The sequence below is a fragment of the Rutidosis leptorrhynchoides genome, chromosome 1 (genome assembly GCF_046630445.1).
Source record: "Rutidosis leptorrhynchoides isolate AG116_Rl617_1_P2 chromosome 1, CSIRO_AGI_Rlap_v1, whole genome shotgun sequence".
In the NCBI taxonomy this organism is placed as follows: Eukaryota; Viridiplantae; Streptophyta; class Magnoliopsida; order Asterales; family Asteraceae; genus Rutidosis; species Rutidosis leptorrhynchoides.
This window is the reverse complement of record NC_092333.1, coordinates 626359820-626384085: the sequence shown is the minus strand read 5'-3', so window position 1 is coordinate 626384085 and position 24266 is coordinate 626359820. Positions and strand designations below refer to the sequence as shown.

Sequence of the window (24266 nt, the reverse complement as noted above, 5' to 3'; positions counted from 1 at the left end):
TTCGTCCCGAAATTTGGATGATGGCAGTTATTGATGAAAATAAAATATTTTCGTATTATTAGATATCCACGTTTCAACGTGAGCTTGAATTCTATAACGAAGTTTGCAAATAAAGTTTATACTTGGCTTGAATAGTTTGTCTTTCCAGACGTAAGCCTTCATAGATTCTTTTAATAAAAGAATTTGGTCATATACGAGTGTTTCGTTAAATAATATGATAAGATTAAATAATCTTTCGAGATCTCTGATTACACAACAAAAACACAACGTTAATTTCAATTGGCCATAACTTGATCATCCGGAAACGAAATCAAGCGAATCCAAAGCCTAAAATTAATAGTTTTTCACAAGTAACCTAATTATCACATAATATCATGCATTAGAAAAATCAAAATTCACTGATCATGCAATATACAATTCAGTTTTCGCAACAAATAAACAAAACGAGTGATCTAACGCATTAAACAATCAACAAACATCAAGACTTGAGCAATAAATAACCTAATTTATGAAACCTTAATAAAAATATGATTTTAAATATTAGGGTTTAGCTAATTATACCTTTAATCACAAAATTGTTTATACTAGCGCGTAGAGAACGACGATCGGAGCAAGATTGATCAAACGAGTAAGAGCAATTGAGCAATTTTTGATGGTGATTTGGTGGTGGTGATATATGATGTGAAAGAGAGGGAGGAGAGGAAGGATGAGCTGCATTTTTTCATAGGTAGGATGGAATGAATGATTAAAGATTGTATAGAAAATTATCTAACTAGTTACTTAGTGCCTAAAAACCAAAAGTCAACAAACATGGGCCTAAACTAATAGTCAACATGCATTGGCTACTCATGGGGCTAAGGATGATGAGGTATGAGGTCATGTCCATGTGGCCTCGGGCTCGGGTCTCGGGCTCATTTTGTGTAAAAGCTCGTTCGCGCGTGGTTCATTTCGAGTGCCATTAACCGTACCGAATCTCCGGCACGTTAACTAGTCGTTGAAACAAAAGCACCGTGTTTAATTCATTAAGTAAATAATAAATTAAATTTCTTTCATAAGTTCAATAATTATTAACAATAATTATTCTATCGTTTTTCTGAGTTCCGTTAACTGAAAAGTTTTCTAGGCGATTAACTTTAATCGTGTCGTTTCTAGTTTAATTCGTCAACCGAATTAAGTTCACTAATTAATATAACATATTAACTCAAGTAATCCACTAAGGATCAAGTACGCATTTAATTACTTTAAATACGAAAAGGTTTCACGTAGCCACTGTTAACTATTCTGAAAGAAAAAAAATTCGGCGTATGAAAATCGTATGATTTAACTAACAATCATCAAGTATTTAACGGAAGTTTTAACGGAAAAGCTCGGGTTGTTACACTGTACTTGGGTTCACTGAGTAAAAGAAACGTTTATGTTTTCTCATCCCAAATGTAAGTTCAAAAAGAGTAAAAGTGGAACTATGATCTCACCTTGAGCGCAAGATCGTTAAAGTACTTCAACAAGTAAACGTGTGCAAAGAAACAATGCTAGTCTTGACCTAAACAAATAGGGTTGTATCAATAACGGTAGACACTATCGGTCAAAGCTGTTCAATTAGTCCTATGGCTCGTTACGACTCGATTATATAGCATGTGAATCAAATTGTCAAGTTTCATGCAAGATACCAGTATAGAATCATGTTAGAAAGATTGCATAATCATTTGGTTAAGTTTGACAAAAAGTCAAACTTTGGTCGGGTCAAAGTCAACGAAAAATTCAACGCGTTCGGGTCGAGTCTTGAACTATTTTTCTGAGGTTAGGAGTCATATATAAACATGTTAGAACAAGTTACGGGGTAATTGGAGGTGTGTGGCATAGTTGAAATCAAATGAAAGTTGAAAAGTGAACAACCATCTGCCCATGCTTTAAGCCGCGCCGCGGCTGGAAGACCCGCACCGCGGGCTAAAACGTGTTTTGAAGGTCGAGCATTTTGATGGTCCCAGACCATCAGGGTCAGTGTTAAGCTGCACCGCCTGGGAGCCCGCGCCGCGGTGAGTACCTGATCAGAATTTCTGGGTAGTCTTCAATGTCAAAATGAGCCAAACTTCAAACAAGTCTAATTTATGAACCGTAAATACTTAAAACTCGTATCTTATATCGTTAGAAAGGTAATTTGATGAGGAACACAACTAAACACGTTTCATCAATCAAAAACATCCTTTGTAAATATCGAGTTTCCAAATTAAATGATCAAATAAATGCTCATCATTAATGTTCAAGTTCATCAATGCACATTCTTGATTCGGGCATTTAATGCATACATATAACACGCCATTTTGTAGGTAATCAAGTATACAATACAACTAACTACTTACCAACAACAATTCATGGCATTCAATACATTAAATGTTCACATTTAAATCTATCAAACCCTAACCAACATCATCAAAACCACTAATCGAGTTTATGAAGTTTTCTAAAGCAACCTACACATCAAATTGAAGCTAGTGATGTTAGGAACACATTTAATACATGCATTTATAACATTTAACAACATTCAAGCAACAAAATCACCAAATCAAACACACCAAAGTTCATGTTCATGCTAGTTGTTTAAAATAACAAGATCGAACATATAAATCACATATTCATGTTAGACTTGAGCCATAGACACTAATTAACAACTTTATAAGTTAAAAACATCAAGAACACAAAATCTAGTGATTTTAGAAATTTACCCAAATGAGATGTAATCGGTATAGAATCGAAGAGGAAGTTGCAAGGATTCCAAATATATAATTTGTTTGGATTGAAGCTTGCTAGATTTGATTTAGATGATGAATCTTTGTAATGGAGAATTAGAGAAAAATGTGGAAGTATGAAAGAAAATGGAAAAAGAAAATGGAAAATGAAAGGAGATGGGTGTGACTAGTCCATCTAGTCACATCTTTGCTCAGTTGGCAAAAATAGTCCCTCGAGTTCGGTTGCGGGTGCGTGAATTACCTAAACAAGATAATTTAAACGCGTACCAACGGGAGATATTATAAATATATAACGGACTTTGAAATAGTTAAACGGAAAGTAAATGGAAAAAGGCGGGATGTTACATTACCTACTCCTTAAAAGAAATTTCGTCCCGAAATTTAAGTAGGCGTAGTAGTCGTTGTTTCTTCCTCGGAATTTTGCGTTTCCGAATCCGCGAATAGATGAGGATACTTCCTTTGCATTTGATCTTGTCTTTCCCAAGTAAACTCGGGTCCCCTTTTGGCGTTCCAACGGACCTTGACAATTAGAATTCGACTTTGTTTTAACGTTTTGACGGAGGTGTCCATAATTTCAACCGGTTCCTCCACAAAATGAAGTTTGTCATCAATGGTAAGCTCCTCGAGAGGGATGATGATATCGGGTTCGGCAAGGCACCTTTTCAAGTTGGATACATGGAAAGTAGGATGAACGGAGCTCAATTGAGGCGGAAGATCTAAACGATAAGCAACGGTTTCAACACGCTCCAAGATTTCGAAAGGACCAATATACCGTGGATTTAGCTTCCCGTGTTTCCCGAAATGAATTACACCTTTCCAAGGCGCGACTATTAACATTATGCGGTCACCGACTTGAAATTCAAGGTCGTTGCGTCGTTTGTTGGTATAGCTCTTTTGACGACTTCGGGCCGTCCTAAGCCTATCTCGGATTTGAACGATCTTCTCGGTTGTTTCATGAATGAGTTCGGGTTCGGTGATTTGTGTATCGCCTACTTCGGCCCAACAAAGAGGTGAACGAAATTTTCGGCCATATAAAGCTTCAAATGGTGCGGCGTTAATACTCGCGTGATAACTATTGTTGTAGGAGAATTCGGCGAGAGGCAGGTACTTATCCCAAGCTTTTCCAAAGTCGACAACGCAAGCTCGTAGCATGTCTTCCAAGGTTTGAATTGTGCGTTCGCTTTGTCCATCGGTTTATGGATGATATGCAGTGCTCATGTCTAAACGTGTCCCCAACGCTTCTTGTAAGATACGCCAAAATCTAGAAATAAAACGGCCATCTCGGTCGGAGATAATTGATAAGGGTACACCGTGTCAGGCTACGATTTCTTTGATGTAAAGTTGTGCGAGTTTCTCCATGTTGTCAGTTTCCTTCATGGCTAGGAAGTGCGCGGATTTGGTGAGACGGTCAATAATAACCCAAATAGTATCATAATCGCCAACCGTCTTTGGTAGTTTGGTGATAAAATCCATCGTTATCCTTTCCCACTTCCATTGCGGGATTTCGGGTTGTTGAAGTAGTCCGGACGGTCTTTAATGTTCGGCTTTGACTTTGGAGCAAGTTAGGCATTTTCCAACGTAAGTAGCAACGTCCCTTTTAATGTTCGGCCACCAATATTGTTCTTTAAGGTCGTGGTACATCTTATTGGCACCGGGGTGAATCGAATATCTTGACTTATGGGCTTCGTCTAAAATGAGGCTTTGCAAGTCCCCATAACTAGGTACCCAAATCCTTCCGGAGAAATATCGGAGTCCGGTTTCTTTAACTTCGAATCGAGAGGTGAGGATGTTCAAGTGTTCGAGAGAGATGTTTTCATCCTTGAGAGCCTCGTCTTGGGCTACACGAATTTGACTATTGAGGTTGGTATGAATGGTGATGTTTAAAGCTCGGACTCGAAGAGGCACCGCTCTTTCTTTTCGACTTAAGGAATCGGCTACTACGTTTGCCTTCTCGGGATGGTAACGAAGCTCGCAATCATAATCATTTAAAGTTTCAATCCACCATCCTTGTCTCATGTTTAGTTGCTTTTGATCGAAGATGTGTTGGAGGCTTTTGTGATCGGTGAAGATGGTACTTTTGGTTCCATAAAGATAGTGTCTCCACATTTTAAGTGCAAAGACAACGGCTCCGAGTTCGAGATCATGTGTCGTATAGTTCCGTTCATGAATTTTCAATTGTCGAGAGGCATAAGCAATGACTTTCTTTCGTTGCATCAATACACACCCAAAACCATGTTTCGAGGCATCGCAATATACAACAAAATCATCATTACCCTCGGGAAGTGACAAGATAAGAGCAGTGGTTAGCTTCGTCTTCAAGATTTGAAATGCGGATTCTTGTTCGGTCGCCCAAATGAATTTCTTTCCCTTGTGAGTTAACGCGGTTAGAGGACGAGCAACCAAAGAGAAATCCTTGATGAATCTACGATAGTACCCGGCGAGACCCAAGAATTGACGAATGTGAGTAGGAGTAGTAGGAGTCTCCCATTTACTAATGGCTTCGATTTTAGATGGATCGACTTTAATACCTTGATCACTTACAACATGACCAAGAAATTGAACTTCCTTCAACCAAAATTCGCACTTGGAGAATTTGGCATAGAGTCGTTCTTGTCTCAAAAGTTCAAGCACAAGTCAGAGATGTTGTTCGTGTTCTTCTTCGCTTTTAGAATAGACCAAGATGTCATCGATGAACACAATAACGAATTTATCGAGATACGGTTTGCACACGTGGTTCATAAGATCCATGAACACCGCCGGTGCGTTAGTGAGACCAAATGGCATTACAAGAAATTCATAACTACCATAACGAGTCCAGAAAGCGATTTTGGAGACATCTTCCCCCTTAACCCTTAATTGATGATAACCTGAGCGGAGATCGATTTTAGAATATACATGAGATCCTTGTAGTTGATCAAAGAGGTCATCGATGCGAGGAAGAGGATATCCGTTCTTAACCGTCAATTTATTTAGTTCACGATAATCGATGCACATTCGTAGGGATCCGTCTTTCTTTTTAACAAACAAAATCGGAGCGCCCCATGGTGAATGGCTAGGTTGGATAAACCCACGGTCAAGTAGTTCTTGGATTTGACTTTACAATTCTTGCATTTCAGAGGGAGCAAGTGTAACACCCCAGCTTAATATGACCACAATATTGTCCGCTTTGCCCGCAGGCGCACGGCTTTTTCTTGGCGACCACACACGATAAGCACTTTCCCAGGAGGTCACCCATCCTGGTAGTGCTCTCGCCCGAGCACGCTTAACCATAACGTACTCGCACTTTTACTCAGCCTGTGATCCCAAAACGCGTTGTGTCATTTAAGCGTGAGTATTACCTTATAATCCCATGATCACTCATCTCCGTGGGCGATGTGGGATTTGCCTAGGGTGTTACATTCACCCCCCCCCCCCCTCAGGGACTCATCGTCCTCGATGAGGTTTGCCCCACCACCCCCAACATCACATGAGTGGCTCTGATACCATTCAGTAACACCCCAGCTTAATATGACCACAATATTGTCCGTTTTGCCCGCAGGCGCACGGCTTTTTCTTGGCGACCACACAAGATAAGCACTTTCCCAGGAGGTCACCCATCCTGGTAGTGCTCTCGCCCGAGTACGCTTAACCATAACGTACTCGCACTTTTACTCAGCCTGTGATCCCAAAACACGTTGTGTCATTTAAGCGTGAGTATTACCTTATAATCCCATGATCACTCATGTCCGTGGGTGATGTGGGATTTGCCTAGGGTGTTACAGCAAGTCTATATGGTGCACGTGCTACGAGTGCGGCTCCCGGAATAAGATCGATTTGGAATTCTACCGGTCGATGAGGTGAAAGACCCGGCAATTCGTCGGGAAATACATTGGAAAAGTCACTAACAATTGGCACATCATCGATATGCTTCTCATCGGACTCGACTTTCTTAACGTGGGCAAGGATGGCAAAACAACCCTTACAGAGTAGTTTTCGAACTTTAAGGCATGAAACGAGGTTGAGTCCGGTGCAACTCTTATCGCCATAAACAATCAAAGGTTCACCATTCTCGATAGGAATTCAGATTGCGTTAAGATCACAAAGGATGTGAGATTTCGTTTTGGCTAACCAATTCATACCAATTATTACATCGAAGCTTCCTAGTTCCATGGGTATCAAGTCAATTTCAAACTCATTACCCAAAATGTTTAACGTACACCCCCGGTAATATGTGTCGGCACTCAATAGTTTCCCGTTGGCCACTTCAATGGTATAAGTGGTATCTAATGGAAGTGGAGGAGTGCTAAAAGAATGAGTCAAAGTCTTGGATACAAAACTCTTATCGGCACCCGAATCGAATAAACAAGTAACATAAGTGTTGTTGAGAAGAAATGTACCCGTGACTAATTCATTGTCATCTCGGGCTTCCTCGGTGTTGATGTTGAAAGCTCAGCCACGCGTATTGGGGTTGTCTTTCTTCTTCGGGCATGCATTTCTATAATGGACCGTTTGGCCACATTCGTAACAAGTGCCCGTCTTTGGTGCATTGGGCCCTTTTTGAGCGACGGGGGCGACACTTTTACACTCATTGGCCTTATGACCAACTCCTTGGCACCGATGGAAAATTAGCTTGCCACATTCACCAAAGTGATGTTTGTTGCATTTGTTGCAAAGAGGTAGGTTTCCGGCATAACCCTTCTTGCCGTCGGAGGTGGAAGGCTTCTTGGCAAAGTTGTTGTTGCTTGATTGGGGGGCTTCCTATTTTCTTTTGTTGTTACTCGACTTATCCTCGGCTTTAGGTGCCGGCACTACGATTTCATCCACCGTTTCTATCAACTTGCGGGCCATGTTCAAAGCTTCTTGATGATTAGTGGGTTTGGATGACATTACCCCGTGTTTGATACTCTTTGCAAGACCATCCATGTAAAGTTCAACCCTTAAAGCTTCGGGGTTCACAAGGTTTGGGCACATCAAGGCTAGTTCGGAAAATCGTTGATTGTAGGCCTTGAGGTCGTTTCCGACCGCTTTCAAAGTTCTTAGCTCTTGTTCGAGCCATCGGGTTTCTTCACGAGGGAAATATTCGACGATCATCTTTTCCCTTAAGTCGGCCCAAGCTTCATCGGTACACACCGATTGTACATAGGTGTTCCACCACGTGAGGGCGACACCGGCGAAAGTGTCAGTGGAGTATTTGACCTTATCTTGGTCCCGACAACCGCTTATGCTAAAGACGGCCTCCGTTTGTTCGAACCATCGAGTGAGAGTAACCGGTCCCCCGGTCCCATCAAAAGTATGAGGTTTGCACCCCATGAAGGCTTTGTAGGAGCACCCTTCGCTTGAGTTACCGGCCCCTTGATTGTTGTTGTTGTGGTTGTTGTTATTGTTGTTGTTGGAGGAGTGACCGGCCATGGCCGCATCCACGGTGGTGGCTATTATCCGTTGAAGGGCTTGTTCGGGCGTTTCGTGGCTTGGTACACGGCGAGGAGGCATTGTTCCTTCAAAACACAAGAATACCGTTAATTAGTATTTTCAATAATACTAATCATGATATGGAATAAGGATAGAGAGAAAAATTTTCCTTGACTCGCCGTAAATTCTTTATGCCATAATGTCAGAACGTTCATATGAGTCACCGTAATATAATCCCGGAAATTATATTACCCTAATTCATATGTGCATTCGACATTATTTCACTAAGTCAAGGTGACGTGTCAATCAAATTAAATAACGTGAGATTAAGATGAATTAAGAGTAGATATGAGTAGAAACGTTCGAGTATAAATGCACAAGTAGTCAAGTAATTCCTACTTCAAGTCTATATGCCGGTTGTAGTCTAGACTCACTAATGTACCCTATGACTCGGGGTTGACACCAATGAACTCTAAATCCCTACAACCAACACTCTGATACCATCTGTAGTGACCCGACCAAATCATGTTTGACGGCGCCGTCTACTTAGGTCCCGTTATGTAGTCATAAGTCTTTAAAACAACGTTTGACCAAAAGTATGTCGCATTCATTTCAAAAGTAAAGATGTTTCAAGGTTTACAAAGTAGTTCGACAACTAGTTACGTTACAAAGTTTAAAGTACAAATGAAACATATGCGACACAATTTGAAAGTAGCCAAAAGACGCTCCACGTATGCATGTATACTCGACATCCAAGCAAGTATCAAAAGTAATGAGTGGAAGCATGTATCACAAAACGTTCAAGGACCTGAGAAAAACATAGAAATCTGTCAACGAAAACGTTGGTGAAATCATAGGTTTAAGTAAGTAAGTACAAGTGAACCACAAGATTTGTAACATTGATATAATAGTAATACATTCCAAAAGTTAATATTCACGAGCAGCCAATTATCAATGCTTAACATTCCTTCCATAGAACCCCATCACAATAGTGTTAGAACATACACTGTTTCTCGAAAATATATTCCATTCGTAAACGGTAGCGAACCGTTTGAATGAGGGTTTGTAAAACCCATATGGATCCATACAACATAAGTTCTCGCTTACACCCTGCAAGTGTAACTAATGATAATCGAATTGAGGATTTTGTTCTAAACTCGTATGTAGAATGTTTGTTTTCCTGTACTTGGGTTCACTTAGTAAAAGAAACGTTTATGTTTTCTCATCCCAAATGTAAGTTCAAAAAGAGTAAAAGTGGTACTATGATCTCACCTTGAGCGTAAGAGCGTTAAAGTACTTCAACAAGTAAACATGTGCAAAGAAACAATGCTAGTCTTGACCTAAACAAATAGGGTTGTATCAATAACGGTAAACACGATCGGTCAAAGATGTTCAATTAGTCTTATGGCTCGTTACGACTAGATTATATAGCATGTGAATCAAATTGTCAAGTTTCATGCAAGATACCAGTATAGAATCATGTTAGAAAGATTGCATAATCATTTGGTTAAGTTTGACAAAAAGTCAAACTTTGGTCGGGTCAAAGTCAACGAAAAAGTCAACGCATTCGGGTCGGGTCCCGAACTATTTTTCTGAGGTTAGGAGTCATATATAAACATGTTAGAACAAGTTACGGGGTAATTGGAGGCGTGTGGCATAGTTGAAATCAAATGAAAGTTGAAAAGTGAACAACCATCTGCCCATGCTTTAAGCCGCGCCGCGGCTGGAAGACCCGCGCCGCGGGCTAAAATGTGTTTTGAAGGTCGAGCATTTTGATGGTGCCAGACCATCAGGGTCAGTGTTAAGCTATGCCGTGGCCTGGGAGCCCGCGCCGCGGTGAGTACCTGATTAGAATTTCTGGGTAGTCTTCAATGTCAAAACGAGCCAAACTTCAAACAAGTCTAATTTATGAACCGTAAATACTTAAAACTCGTATCTTATATTGTTAGAAAGGTAATTTGATGAGAAACACAACTAAACACGTTTCATAAATCAAAAACATCCTTTGTAAATATCAAGTTTCCAAATTAAATGATCAAATAAATGCTCATCATTAATGTTCAAGTTCATCAATGCACATTCTTGATTCGGGCATTTAATGCATACATATAACATGCCGTTTTGTAGGTAATCAATCATACAATACAACTAACTACTTACCAATAACAATTCATGGCATTCAATACATTAAATGTTCACATTTAAATCTATCAAACCCTAACCAACATCATCAAAACCACTAATCGAGTTTATGAAGTTTTCTAAAGCAACCTACATATCAAATTGAAGCTAGTGATGTTAGAAATACATTTAATACATGCATTTATAACATTTAACAACATTCAAGCAACAAAATCACCAAATCAAACACACCAAAGTTCATGTTCATGCTAGTTGTTTAAAATAACAAGATCGAACATATAAATCACATATTCATGTTAGACTTGAGCCATAGACACTAATTAACAACTTTATAAGTTAAAAACATCAAGAACACAAAATCTAGTGATTTTAGAAAGTTACCCAAATAAGATGTAATCGGTATGGAATCGAAGAGGAAGTTGCAAGGATTCCAAATAGGTAATTTGTTTGGATTGAAGCTTGCTAGATTTGATTTAGATGATGAATCTTTGTAATGGAGAATTAGAGAAAAATGTGGAAGTATGAAAGAAAATGGAAAAAGAAAATGGAAAATGAAAGGAGGTGGGTGTGACTAGTCCATCTAGTCACATCTTTGCTCAGTTGGCAAAAATAGTCCCTCGAGTTCGGTTGCGGGTGCGTGAATTACCTAAACAAGATAATTTAAACGCGTATCAACGGGAGATGTTATAAATATATAACGGACTTTGAAATAGTTAAATGGAAAGTAAACGGAAAAAGGCGGGATGTTACATTACCTACTCCTTAAAAGAAATTTCGTCCCGAAATTTAAGTAGGCGTAGTAGTCGTTGTTTCTTCCTCGGGATTTTGCGTTTCCGAATCCGCGAATAGATGAGGATACTTCCTTTGCATTTGATCTTGTCTTTCCCAAGTAAACTCGGGTCCCCTTTTGGCGTTCCAACGGACTTTGACAATTGGAATTCGGCTTTGTTTTAACGTTTTGACGGAGGTGTCCACAATTTCAACCGGTTCCTCCACGAAATGAAGTTTGTCATCAATGGTAAGCTCCTCGAGAGGGATGATGATATCGGGTTCGGCAAGGCACTTTTTCAAGTTGGATACATGGAAAGTAGGATGAACGGAGCTCAATTGAGACGGAAGATCTAAACGATAAGCAACGGTTCCAACACGCTCCAAGATTTCGAAAGGACCAATATACCGTGGATTTAGCTTCCCGCGTTTCCCGAAACGAATTACACCTTTCCAAGGTGCGACTTTTAACCTTATGCGGTCACCGACTTGAAATTCAAGGTCGTTGCATCATTTGTCGGTATAGCTCTTTTGACGACTTCGGGCCGTCATAAGCCTATCTCGGATTTGAACGATCTTCTCGGTTGTTTCATGAATGAGTTCGGGTCCGGTGATTTGTGTGTCACCTACTTCGGCCCAACAAAGAGGAGAATTCGGCGAGAGGCAAGTGCTTATCCCAAGCTTTTCTAAAGTCGAAAACGCAAGCTCGTAGCATGTCTTTCAAGATTTGAATTGTACATTCACTTTGTCCATCGGTTTGTGGATGATATGCGGTGCTCATGTCTAAACGCGTCCGCAACGCTTCTTGTAAGGTACGCCAAAATCTAGAAACTAAACGGCCATCTCGGTCAGAGATAATCGATAAGGGTACACGTGTCGGGCTACGATTTCTTTGATGTAAAGTTGTGCGAGTTTCTCCATGTTGTCGGTTTCCTTCATGGCTAGGAAGTGCGCGGATTTGGTGAGACGGTCAACAATAACCCAAATAGTATCATAACCGCCAACCGTCTTTGGTAGTTTGGTGATAAAATCCATCGTTATCCTTTCCCACTTCCATTGCGGGATTTCGGGTTGTTGAAGTAGTCCGGACGGTCTTTGATGTTTAGCTTTGACTTTGGAGCAAGTTAGGCATTTTCCAACGTAAGTAGCAACGTCCCTTTTAATGTTTAGCCACCAATATTGTTCTTTAAGGTCGTGGTACATCTTATTGGCACCGAGGTGAATCGAATATCTTGACTTATGGGCTTCGTCTAAAATGAGGCTTCGCAAGTCCCCATAACTAGGTACCCAAATCCTTCCGGCGAAATATCGGAGTCCAGAATTCGTAGGTATGTAGCAATTCGAAAATACTGTAGCAAATAGTGATTTTCGAAAACACTGTAGCTTTTCGGGTACTGTAGCAATTCGAAAATACTGTAGCAAATTAGTGTTTTACTGGTTCATCTTAAACGTTTTAGTTAACTTATCTAAATATTAATCGAATCAATAATCTAATGTTACTATCGTTTACTAAATAACTTGAAATCATATATATATATATATATATATATATATATATATATATATATATGCACATTAAGTTATATATATATTGTTCGTGAATCGTCGAGAACAGTCAAAGAATAATTGATTACATGAATATAGTTCCAAAACTTTCATGACTCAACATTACAAACTTTGCTTATCGTGTCGAAATTATTAAATCATATCGAGAATTTGGTTCAAAATAAGTCAAAATTTTCCGGGTCATTACAGTACCTACCCGTTAAAGAAATTTCGTCCCGAAATTTAAGTGAGGTCGTCATGGCTAACAATAAAAAAAATTTCATGACGAATATGAGTTGGTAAATAGAATTTTATCACCATTGAATAATATGGATATAACAATCCGATTACTCGAAGCGTATGAGGGAAGTTATCGTAATAGAGTGAAATGAAGGAATAGAGTATCGTCTTAATTTTTGACGTAGTAACGATTGATTTCCAGAATTTAAGGAATAGAAAATCTTCATATTCTAAATAAGATTTGATTCTTTGGGAATTAAGGAGATTAAGATCTTCTTTAATTAAATGCGTAATCCGCCTCGATTGCTATGTCTGATATTTCACTATAAATTGACCTCTTCCGTTTCATTTATTTTCACCACTCCTATAAGCTTCTTCCTTATTTCATGCTTCCTAATAAATTGTGAAAATGCTTAATCCAGTTCTGATTCTTTATATTTTCTTGGCTATCGTATCCTTCATTCTTCTTTTTCATCTGCCACCAGAGGAGGTTATTTTCTTCTACTATTACCTTGGGGTTATAGTGTTTTTCATTCTCCCGTGTCTTTATATTGCTATACGCATTGATATACACGGTTTGTAAATTTCGGGGTTGTTATCGGGCTTTATATTTTCCATTATATTTCGGAGTTTCATGCTTTCGTTTTCTCTTACCGACCTTAAGTCAAGCGAATAATGGTCCAGAATTCGTAGGTATGGAGTTTCAGATGAACATAACTAATGTTCTAAGAAAGAAATGGTAATAGCACGATCTTGATTTGTCAAATTACCAGAATATCCGAAAAAGACCGAATCATTAAGAAAATTATTTTCTTGATATGTTTAGAGGTTAAATAGAATGAAAGAGTTATGTAACATGGTTCATGATGAGGGTGTGATCTGTGAACCTTTATCACATTCTATTAGAAACTTAGCATGACTTGTTGTAATATAATCACGTTGATCAAGTGTCATTATATTATACTAACTCATGCTTCAATTCCCAACATTACTTCAAACATCCATTTTTCGAATTTTTCAGATTTTTGAAACTAAAATAGTTTCTTTTATGATGTAACACAGATAGCGCGAAGAGATGAATGATTTCAGATAGTTTTTTTATAACTAATATAGTTTTTTTATAACTAAAATAGTTTCTTTTATAACTAAAATAGTTTTTTTACTGTAGCAAATAGTGATTTTCGAAAACACTGTAGCTTTTCGGGTACTGTAGCAATTCGAAAATACTGTAGCAAATTAGTGTTTTACTGGTTCATCTTAAACGTTTTAGTTAACTTATCTAAATATTAATCGAATCAATAATCTAATGTTACTATCGTTTACTAAATAACTTGAAATCATATATATATATATATATATATATATATATATATATATATATATATATATATATATATATATATATGTATATATATATATATATATATATATATATGCACATTAAGTTATATATATATTGTTCGTGAATCGTCGAGAACAGTCAAAGAATAATTGATTACATGAATATAGTTTCAAAACTTTCGTGACTCAATATTACAGACTTTGCTTATCGTGTCAAAATTATTAAATCATATCGGGAATTTGGTTCAAAATAAGTCGAAATTTTCCGGGTCATTAAACCTTCCTCACTTGATGCACCATCAGTGTGTAACTCCCAAACATGATTGCTAGCTTTAACATTTTGCGGATGATCGACCTTTTCGGTTGTTTCTAATAAAAAATCTGCCAAAATTTGACCTTTAACTACATGCCGAGGCGAAAAATTTATTTCATATTCTCCCAATTCAATTGACCATTTTGCTAGTCGTCCTGATGACTCTGGATTTCTCAGAATATGTTTTATCGGCTGGTCTATCATTACCAGGATTGAATGTGCCTGAAAATATCGTCTGAGTCGCCTAGCTGCGTGTGTTAAAGCATACACCAATTTTTCAATTGGTGGATAATTAACCTCACTTTGTTGCACTACTTTACTGACAAAGTATATAGGCATTTGTATTCCCTTTCGTTCTGTGATCAAGACCGAATTGATGGCCTATGCGAAAGCAGCCAAATACAAAATTAACGTTTCTCCTTCTATTGGTGCAGTTAAAGTAGGTAATTCTTTCAAGAGTTGCTTAATATCCTAAAAAGCTTTTTCTGCTTCTTCTGTCCATTTAAAATCTTTTTTGTTCAAATAGCTCTTTAAAACCTTCATAAATGGTAATGATCGATCTGCTGCTCTTGATAGAAACCTTGTTAAAGCTGCCAATCTTCCATTCAGGCTTTGAACTTCTTTCTTTGTTTTAGGAGATACCATATTTTCAATTGCTTGAATCTTTTTTGGATTAGCCTTGATTCCCCTCTCTGTAACGATATAACCTAAGAATTTCCCTTCTTCTACACCAAAAGTGCACTTCTTAGGATTCAATTTCATATTGACCTTTCGTAATGATTCAAACGTTTCAAGAGTATCTCTGAGCATACTGTCTTTTGTATGGCTCTTGATAACAATGTCATCAACATAGGCTTCTACATTTTTACCTATTTGATCTTTAAATGCTTTATCAATTACGCACTGGTAAGTTGCCCCTGCATTCTTCAATCTGAAAGGCATCATGATATAGCAAAAAATTCCATCTGGTGTGTGGAATGCTGTTTTATCTTGATCACGTATTGCCATTGGGATTTGATAATATCCCTTGAATGCATCCAAAAAGGATTTAAACTGATACCCACTTACAGACTCCACTTTTCAATCGATTTCTTGTAAAGGATAATTGTCTTTTGGACATGCTTTATTTAAATCTGTGAAGTCTACATACATCCTCCATGAATTATCTGGCTTTCTTATCATAACCGGGTTTGCTACCCATGTCTGGTATTTTACTTCCCTCAATATTCCAGCATCCACCAATTTTTTAACTTCTTCTCTGAGAAATTTTGTTCGATCTGGAGCCATGCCTCTTTTCTTTTGACACACTGGTGGGATATTAGGATTCACACCAAGCTTATGTTCAGCTACATGACGTGGTACTCCAGTCATATCAGAATCTTGCCATGCAAAAACATCCAAATTTGTGGCTAAGATTTTGTAAAGCTTTTCTTTTGTTTCTTTTGTTATTGTGTTTTCAATTATGATTTTCTGATCTGGAAACTCTGGATTTGGTGATATTGACCCATCTTCATGAATGATTGGGTTAACAGTTGTTCTGTTTATTTGTACACATTCTATTGGTCTTCTCCATTCAGCGTACAGCGTGGCGATGCCAGCCGGTGTGGGAAATTTCATCATTCCGTGTACCGTTGACGTCACAGCTCCGAATGTCATCATGGCTGATCGTCCTAAAATGACATTATACTGCGAATTTGCTTTCACAACCAAAAATTCGATATGAGCAGTTCTTTTAAATGGCGTTTTTCGCAATACTACTTCTAAAACTATGCTTCCTTCTGACCATGACGGATCATTAGCAAAACTTTCTAAGGGAACAAATGTGTCCTTTAGCTTTTCCTTAACTCTGTCCGGTAGTTGTATAAAACAATGTTCATACATGATATCTGCTCCTGCTCCGGTATCAGTATATATTCCTCCAACAACATAATTTTATATTCGAGCTTCAATCACTACAGGAGCGTCAGATGGATTGGTGTTAAACATGGAAGGAAAAGCAATCATTTCTTGTTTCCAGTCTTCTAATGTTTCTGCTTTTCTCCGCTGTCCGGCTTGCCATGAATGTATCATGTTTGCTTCAATGGGTGCTATCTGACAATTATGTCTTTTGGTGCTTTTGAAAGTTGAGTGATTCTTTAGTTATGTTCGGGTGGTCTTTAAGACGGGTGGCGCCATTTGTTGGTACAATTTTCCGTATAGCGGCTGTAAGGTACCAGTACAAGACAATAGCTGCTCAGCGTGTGGCGTATACTGTTAATTGTTGTTTGCCCTTGAGAAATAATCTCTGCAGACCCGAAACACAGATGTAAGATCTGTGGGGTGGCCTCAATCAATCTGTAATGATCCGTCTAGCGCACTGCTGCTAAGCGGCTAATGTTATTTTAGAGTGAGAAAGAACTGTGTGAGAGAGAAAGTGTACTTCTCTCTGACTGAAGTTCAGATCAGAATGATGTGAAATGTGGTGACCCAGGGGGTCTATTTATAGGCGTAGAATGTCCGAAATTCACGGGATATACGTGTCAGTCACTGAATGGTTCTGTTATGTGAAGTATCTGGAATGTCGGTGGCGTGTGCTGACGTGGCTGCGTGCCATTCACACGCTGAGTTAAAGGGCTTATGCATAGAAGCTGCCTGCAGGGCTTACGCTTGACGCTGGGCGGCCTGCTAAACGCTGGGCGGAAAATGCTGAAAATCACCAAATTTAGTTATATCTTGTGCTCTTTGATCGAGTTTTCTGTATAAAAATGATGTTGTTATGCGTGTATCCTCTAGGATACACCATTAGCGTGTGAAGGGAAAAAAATATTTGTTTGACCCGTTCAACTAATGAAAGTGTGTCAATCAAGTGTGAATTATTGTTACCAGTTTCTTTACCAAGCTTTATAGTCATGTGTCAGCTGTTTTAGTACCCTTTTTAGGTATATTTGCAAATCAAATTATTAAAGTAAACAAATTTGTGCAGACCTTAGGAAGACATTAATGCACACCAAGTCGAAGAGAAAAATGTTGCGGAAGGATCTTGAGGCATCTTATGAACATTTAAGATATAATCATTGAATGCAAACCAATGAGTTTTATAGAAACATATTTGAGACGACCCGTCCTAATCCGTAAGGATGAATACAATAACATATGATTACATTGCGAGGCATTTGACCTCTAAATATTACATTTTACAAACATTGTATTCGTTTTTAAAAGACAAACTTTCATTACAACGAAAGTTGACAGACATGCATACTATCTCATAATATATCCAAACTATGAATGACTTATTATCAATCTTGATGAACTCAACGACTCGAATGCAACGTCTTTTGAAATATGCCATGAATGACTCCAAGTAATATCTTTAAAATGAACAAATGCACAGCGGAAGATTTCTTTCAAACTTGAGAATAAACATGCTTTCAAGTGTCAACCAAAAGGTTGGTGAGTTCATTAGTTTATCATAAACAATCATTTCCATTAATTTAATAGACCACAAGATTTTCATTTCATTTCTCATAAATATCATGCATCTGCATAAAAATCATTCATATGGATTGAACACCTGGTAACCGACCTTAACAGGATGCATATAGAATATCCCCATCATTCCGGGACTCTCATCGGACATGATAAATCGAAGTACTAAAGCATCCGTAATTCGGATGAGGCTTGTTGGGCCAAATAGATCTATCTTTAGGATTCACGTCAATTGGTGACAATTATCATAAACACCAATTCTTAGGCTACCAAGCTAAAAAGGGGCATATTCGGTTTGATAATCCAACCATAGAATGTAGTTTCGATTACTTGTGTCTATTTCGTAAAACATTCATAAAAGCGCATGTATTCTCAGTTCCAAAAATATATATTGCAAAAGCATTTAAAAAGGAAGCAAATGAAACTCACGATACTGTATTTCGTAGCAATTATGCATATGACGACACTGAACAAGTGCAGGGTTGGTCTCGGATTCACGAACCTATATCAAGTATATATATTAACACATATAATTAACACGTAATAATAATCAAACTAGTTTATGTATATTACTTATTTAATTTAGTAATCTATTTGTTATTTTAAAAGTTATATATATATATATATATATATATATATATATATATATATATATATATATATATATATATATATATATATATATATATATATATATATATTGTATACTAATATTTATACATATAATTATAGTAATACATATATATCTATATAGTTAGTATTATATCGTTAAATCAAAATTTGTTATATGTAAATATTTATGTAAATAATGTTATTAGTAATAACAATACTGTAATAATAATAATATTAATGATAATGATAATAAAAATAATGTAAATAAAATGATATATAAATATCATGTTAATGAAAATAGTAATAATGATAGTATATATATATATATATATTTTGTATACTAATATTTATACATATAGTTATAGTAATACATATATATCTATATAATTAGTATTATATCGTTAAATCAAATTTTGTTATATGTAAATATTTATGTAAATAATGTTATTAGTAATAACAATACTGTAATAATAATAATATTAATGATAATGATAATAAAAATAATGTAAATAAAATGATATATAAAAATCATGTTAATGAAAATAATAATAATGATAGTAATAATGATAATAATAATAATGATAGTTTTAATATGCCCTTAAAAAAATATGCTCAAGTCCGGGTTTGAACCTAACCCGATAACACCTTTAAACCAATGAACCAACGATTTGTTTTGGTATTAACTCTCATGATTAACTAGTTCATCAAACACTTGTCACTTCATCATCATTATCATGATCTATTATCATCATCATTCTAATATCATAATCAAATTATAATCATAATCATAATCATATCACGATCATAATCATAACATGATCATAATCATATCATAACATAATCCTAATCATATTCGGTTACCTCGATCATCATCATCATCAAGATCATCGATTATCATTATCATTTTCCTAAACACCATTATCATAATTCTTAACATCATCTAATCAATAAATCATATATCATCATTTAACATCGATCATTATGACTTCATGTATCATTCACCTCATAACCGTAACCATCATCACGTACATCACCATCATACATTATTTCTATCCTATCATCATCATAATTATTATCACCATCTATCATCATTTTCGTTTTCTTGTCACGATCATCTTGTTCATCAGTCATTTATTTCAATCGCGATATTTTCATAATCCCCATGCCATCATCTTATGTACTCCGTATCATGTATATAAAAAAAATGACCAAACTCCATTCCCTATTGTGGTCGACCACTTATATAATAACTAGTCCCACTTGCTAAACTACTTTGCTATGCTTATTAATATACAATACACCCATATTGACAAGGCTTTAAACTGTGACCCTCCTCATTATTAAATTAGTTATTATTATCATCTAAAATCAATCATCATGATTTTTGGATCACCTTGGCAAGTTCGAATAAACAGAAATATATAGCTTGGCAGTAGCAGCTTTTAAGGTGGTTTCAACAAGCAGGGCGGCGTTCGTGCAGGGTGGTCATTGATTGGTGGTTGAGTGGTAGTCGGGAGTAGTGAAGGTGGTAGCAATGGTTGGTTGATGGTGGTCCTCGTAACTGCGGTGGTGATGTGGTTGTGGATCGATCAAACAGAAGGACAAACAGCTATTTAACAAATGGGTTTATGAGCTTTTTAGTTGATACCTCGAATTATAGAACAAATAATAGATCGAGATAAGAGGTATTTGGCTTCGGTTACAGCAACAACTTTGATTTGAACACGAATAAGAAACAGAAACAGGAGTATGCGATTTACTGCAGCAGAAATAGTGAGTGGTTTAGCGAGCTGTTTTTAACAGAGATTAGAAGTAGGAATGTGTAGCTTGTGGCTGAAAATAATGATGCAGTTTGGTGGTGACAACCGATGGTGGTGGAAGGTGGAGGTTATAGGTTGTGGATGGTGGTGATATGATGGATTGTAGGTGCGTAATTTAATGATGGCATGTGAGTTGGTGAAGGTGGTTCATTGGGTGGTTTTCAAACAGAAAGGGCCTAAAGGTGGTGAAAAAGAATAATGGTTGGTGGATTGTAGCGAAGCAAGAAGGTGATCGAGTTATATAACTATGCATTTGTGATAGTGTATCTTTATATGCATGATCTATATATCTACATATATAAGATAATAAGTGTAAGAGTAGTAATAATAGATATAAGTCACGGATTCCATATACACAAACATTAGTGCTAATCAAGTACCAATCAAGTAGTACCAATTAAGAATAGGACAATAGCCACTTGTTTTTGAGAATAAAATCCATTTATATATATATATATATATATATATATATATATATATATATATATATATATATATATATATATATATATATATATATATGTAGTGGATAGGTGGCAGGGATTTTAAGTGCTGATTGATAGTTATACAAAGAGAAAGATATAGAAAGTAATCTCAAGTGGGTTTGGAATGATCGGTTACGCAAGGAAAGAAGGAAACATAAAATGCAAGTGGTGGTTGTTTATAGGTTTTAAGTGATACATGAATCTCATGAACATATATAAATATAAATTAAATAGACAAGATAGAAAGTGGGCAGAGAATAAAGTGAAAATTTAAAACAGTAATTCAATCGCATGTTGATGTCTTAATTCGCATTTCTGTTAAACGTTTCAATCACTTTTAAAAACAAAAATCAATAATTTTAATAATAATAATATAATAATAATTATAAGAATAATTATAGTTTAAATAATAAAACGTGTGATAATTAATAGCAGCCATCTATTAATGATAATAATTTCTTTCTCGGACTGGGTTTCGTGCTCCTTCGTTAATAAGTGGCGGATAAACTTATTCAGAAAAATTACAAATTCTTATATTAATCATCTTTATTTATTTCAGTCATTATGGTATAAAATTCGATCATTAACTATTAGATAATAATTAAATTAATTATTCACTCCCAACCCCAAGTAAAATATAAAAAGTTTTAAAATTCAACAATTAGTTCCTAAATACATTATTAATAAGCCTTTAATTTATTTAACTCATTTTCGGATCACCGTTTATTTTTAAATCACATAAGTTCGAATTAAACTTCTCTAAATAATAATCGAAACGTCCAACGAGTATTACAATCATTAAATAATTATATTTAATATACTCTATATCTATATAGATTTATTTTTAATAACAAATTAATTATATCGTATATTATTATTTTAAGTTATTATATATACATATATTTATATTTATATTTATATCTATATGTTTACACATTTATTTACAATTAATGGTTCGTGAATCGTCGGGAATGGTCGAAGTCAAATAAATGTACGAAAATAGTTCAAAAATTTTGAGACGTAACATAATGGACTTTACTTATCATGTCAGAATTATGAAATCGTATCGTGAGTTTGGTTCAAAATTAGTTGAAATTTTCCGGTTCGTCACAATATTAATGATAATACACCCTTGACTATATGTTATTCATCACTCTATACACAATTTTAAAGTGGTTGTTAGTGATACTAATTATTTTACCAGTTCAATTAGGTTTTCATTCTTCTTTCAGTATATTGTAGGAGACTGTCATTGTGGATATTTTTTGTCCATAGAGCTAATTATGAGCAACTCACACGACTACTGCTTTATGGACCATTGATTTACGTTTACCCTTTCTTAGAGCATCCAAAGAAACTACAAGTCTACAACCATTAATAAGGTCTTTATATTGTGGTGTGTTGAAGGAGTAAGCAGATTGTTTTCCGTAAGAAAACTTTGGATTGCGTCTTATGTGTATGGTAATGTTATTACACGAAGCAATAGAATTAGGGTTTTAGCAATGGAATTTCTTACCCGACTAGAATTTGAGCATCAACGTTTAAGAAGTCTTAAGTATCTCTTTGACATTGAATTATGTTCATGATATCCTTGCAGAGTGGACTAAGGAGTATCAGGTACTTGTAAGTTGACCATGTTACACTATTGATATGGAGGTTTAGGTTTTAACAGTGGTTTTAGGAATAGCACTTTGTATCATACTACCTCGCCGCTAGAAGTATCAAGTACTTGTAATTTGACCTTGGTCAATACTCAAAACTTCTTTCTGTGTGAGACGGTTGGGCTTGACCTGAAACATTTTTATTTCTTCATGTCTCAAATTTCAATTAGTATCTATTACATAAACTATGACAAATCATTTACGAAAAGGATTTAAAAGGTTCTAAACTCTCTTTATTTTAACTATATATTTCTTTTTTATTCTATGTTGATTATATTATATATTCACCTAGTTGACAAATTAGAAGTTTTGCATAATCTGAATTGCTCCATTTCTGATAAACGATTTGGAATTTCTGCTCCTAGTCTCTTTTTTATTTTCAAAGAGTCGGTTTTGCTGACCTTTTTATTCTTTATTTTTCATTTTTATATTTAGTTTTGTAAGTTTAATAGCCAAGCATAACTTTCTTCCAGTTTTTTTCTTTGTTATGATTTGTTCCCCCTCAATCTTGATACTGTTAACCCTCTAAGCACTTGCTGTACTTATGTTATTGTATTTTTGTGTTGTCATTCACACCTTCTAATCTTATTTTTGCTTTTCCTAAATTTTAATATAATTCGTCTTAAATTGGTTTTGGTGTTTATGTTAGACGTACACAGGAAGTATCCTAATTGCTGTGAACACGTTCACAAAGCTTCCCCATCTTTACAATGTGCACATGATGGAGCAATATAAGGGAGCTCCATTTGGTGAGCTAAGCCTTCATGTATTTGCCGTAGCAGACGCATCTTACAGGTTCCTTACATCTGGTGTACTTTTTGTTGTAAATTCATGACTTTTTGATGTTGAAATGATGCATGACCCTCTTTTACCGCTGTCTAAATGCAGAGCAATGATGTGGGATGCAAAAAGCCAGTCGATATTGGTTAGTGGAGAAAGTGGGGCCGGAAAAACTGAGACAACAAAATTGATAATGCAGTATCTTACTTACGTTGGTGGCCGTGCTGCTAGTAATGACAGAACTGTTGAACAACAAGTCCTAGAAGTAAGTGTTGCAGATCCCACATTGTCATTGATAACGTAACTGTAAACTACCAAGTAAAAGTTTTATTGACTTGATTATGAGTCCCATCTGTTACAGAAAATAGGTTCGTGATTCGTTTTGTTATTACTTTTTGGTTCAAGATGTTGCATATCACTTTGATTATTGACGTAAGCCTAACCTAGCTGTCTTCTGACCCTTCCACCCTAGCTCGCAGCAATGACATATTTTTGTTCAATTTCACCATAATTGAGCCAACATTCAGAACAATATTTTATTTTATTATGCACTCACTCAATCTCTATAACATTTGCTTTAAAATTAGACACTCTTCTTTAGTTTTGTTCATTTCACATTTATGTTGACATGCTTGTCTCTTCCTATTATGTGCGTATAACAATACGGCTTTATATTGGTTCATTGTTTAGATAAGTCAATCACATTAATTTGACCACATATCTTGTCTATTTTACAGTCAAATCCTCTTTTGGAGGCATTCGGGAATGCACGGACTGTGAGAAATGACAATTTAAGGTTTGCTTTGGCTTCTGTACATGTTAACAGTTACATTTTTGTTTTATTGGTTCACCTTTGCTGGTCTTTTGTTTATCTGTAGCTCAAGCTTTGCAGTTTATTATTATTTGGTGTCAAATGCTTTCGGTAAAAATAATCTTACTAAAATAAGGTTTATTTGTTT

The 24266-nt window shown here is 36.1% G+C and overlaps 1 pseudogene; it reads left to right on the top strand.

Moving 5' to 3' along the window:
- LOC139848736 (myosin-15-like) overlaps positions 1 to 24266 on the top strand; it is a 109418-nt pseudogene that overhangs the window by 57405 nt on the left and 27747 nt on the right.